Source organism: Callithrix jacchus, chromosome 4 (assembly GCF_049354715.1).
Source record: "Callithrix jacchus isolate 240 chromosome 4, calJac240_pri, whole genome shotgun sequence".
NCBI lineage: Eukaryota > Metazoa > Chordata > Mammalia > Primates > Cebidae > Callithrix > Callithrix jacchus.
Genome location: NC_133505.1, coordinates 95,407,098 through 95,409,864, shown reverse-complemented (window position 1 = coordinate 95,409,864; position 2,767 = coordinate 95,407,098). Strand labels below are relative to the sequence as shown.

The 2,767-nt window shown below is 36.0% G+C and overlaps 1 pseudogene; it reads right to left on the bottom strand.

Moving 5' to 3' along the window:
• Positions 1–551: 551 nt before the first annotated feature.
• On the bottom strand, positions 552–726 carry LOC118153429 (U2 spliceosomal RNA; annotated as a pseudogene).
• Positions 727–2,767: the final 2,041 nt, after the last annotated feature.

The following is a 2,767-nucleotide window of genomic DNA, read 5'->3' as shown; positions in this document are numbered from 1 at the left end:
AAATTGGGTCTCAAAAAAAGAAAAAAAGACATTATTAAGAAAGCTATGGCAAAAATTAATAATAGTTGTTTGCAATATTTACTATTTTATTTAGAAAATGCTTCTCTGCTTACTTATAGGAAAACCTTTTAAAATGAGAAATGGTACAGTACAAGCCATCTGGTGAAGGAACCTACTACACTAGTATTTAAGCACTCTACTGTATTTCAAATATATTTACTTGATATCCCTCCATAATATTTTCTCCTGAAATATATTAGAAAAGTGTTAAAATGAGCAAGCAAGACATATCTTGAACATAGCAAAAACTGAGAAGAAAAAAAAAAAAACAGAGGCATTTTCTCTCCTAGATCTTTCAGCCAGCTGCTGATCTAAGAATTAGACCTGCAATGCAGTAAGGTGGGGCACACAAAAACAGAGAACTCCTTCCTGCCTGACATTTTTGTTCAGGTAATCAGAGTTTAAACTTGTGCAACTAATGTAATTAGATAATAATGTAACTAACATCTCCATTAAATTAATACCACCTACATCCCCATAGGAAAATGTTCCATGTTTTTTATTAACCAGTCCCAAGGGGAAATCCTGGGGATAAAACAAGAGAAAAAACTATAGCAGGTGTTTTCTTTTCTGGGAAAAAAAAGTATTATAAAATATTCAAGGTAATGAACAAAATGTTTATCATAAAGTCTACACTTGATCTTAGCCAAAAGGCTAAGAAGCAATGCAATAAAGTTTGTATTTGGTTTTCTGAGGTATTTTTCTTTTTTTAAATTTTACTCAAGGAAGACACTGATGTAAAATAAGCCAATTCACACTATCAGTTTAAGTGATAATAGCACTGCAACTGGCAAAACAAGTAATCCAGTTAGCTAATGGCAGATATTTTAAGTATATAAAAGTATATATGGTACAATGGGATATTAGTTCTTAAAATATCTATGCCTTATAAATAAAAGCTCAAGGTAAATACATCGAAATCTTAATCATGGCCTTTTCTAAGCAGGAGGATTATGGGAGATTTGGATATTGTTCATATTCCATGTATTGAACAATCATCATATTAATTTTATGATCAAGAAGAAAATAATAAAAAAAAAATGTTTCCAGTGCTAAAGAATTAGTAAAGTGTGTGAACAAAGAATAGCTCTAAGGTTCTAAGAAGCATATTCTTTTTTCAATTAGTGGAAAAATCAAATGACGCAAAACAGCCTGATTCCTTCTTAGTGTAGCAAAACAACCCAGGTTTCAGTCAGAAGACCTGGACTTGAATCAGGGTTCTTTCATTTTCTAGATAAGCCATTGAAGCTTTTCTTGAATAAGTCACCTTAAGAAACTTTATAAAATATATTTCAAAGTATTCAAACCAAATCAAGAAATAGATGAAAATCTAGAAAACTTTCTTCTCATTAACATAAAAAATCATATGCCAGAAAGATAATAATTTGTAGTTGAAAAAACCGAGAAGTAGACACTTGATTTCTCTGAGACCTCAATTATCTTCATCTTTAAAATGGGTGTAAAGAATTGGTGTCACTTCTAGGGCTGTTATGAGGAATAAATTAGTTGATGTTATGTCAAGTGCCTGATACACAGTAGATGCTAAAACAACTCTAGTCCAGACCTTGCACAAGGATGCAAATGGAGGTGGGGAAAGGACCTGCACTTCAAAGGGCTTCTGGTTCCTATCTAAGGAAAAGATGAATTAATTACACAGGTCAAGGGTTGTGATTCTAAGATGTTTTCTAAGATTCTGAGACATTTTAAACCTCATCTTTTGTCATTTTTGTTAGCTAAGGAGTATGCTTTAAGGATTTGAAAAAATATTAAAATGAAAAAAAGGAGTTTTCCTTAGGATCATCAAACGTAAAGAAAAAATTACCCCAAATTTGAACTGGGATTGAAACTTTTACCTAATTTGTAACTTTTTCTAGGAAGAAATAAGGGTTCTAGATTAAAAAAAAAAAAAGCAGTTTTGGATAACAAATTTTCCAGGGAAATGACCTCCTCTTCCCATCCAGCTGTTAGTCAATAATTTAGCAAACTTTAAATAGAATTACTCTTCTCTTTGTGTGTCTCCTTTTGAGACAGGGTCTTGCTCTGTCACCCAGGCTGGAGTGCAGTGGCACCATAATGGCTCACTGCAACCTCCTCCTCTTCCTCCTCCCCCATCCCCCATCCCCCAGAGCCAAACTGATCCATCCTCCTCAGCCTCCAGAGTAGCTGGGACCACAGGTACGTACCACCATGCCTGGCTAATTTTTGAGTATGTGTATATTTTTAGTAGAGATGGGTCTCACCATGTTGCCCAGGCTGATCTCGAATTCCTGAGCTCAAGTGATCCGCCCACCTCAGCCTTTTTTTTTGAGATGGAGTCTCGCTGTCTCCCAGGCTGATCTTGGCTGACTGCAACCTCTGCCTCCTGGGTTCAAGCGATTCTTCTACCTCAGTCTTGTGAGTAGCTGGGATTACAGGTGTGCATCACCACATCCAGCTAATTTTTGTATTTTTAGTAGAGACAGGGTTTTGCCATGTTGGCCATGCTGGTCTCCCACTCCTGACCTCAGGTGATCCACCTGCCTGGGCCTCCCAAAGTGCTGGGATTACAGGCGTGAGCCACTGCGCCCAGCCAGCCTTTCTTTTCATATCTCTAACTTCTCTTTTCTCTATAAATGTCTCTGCTGAGAGAAATTTTGGAATTGGCTTTGATCTTGGAATATGATTGTAATTAAGCTTTGATATGTGGCCATAATTAAACTGTTACGTC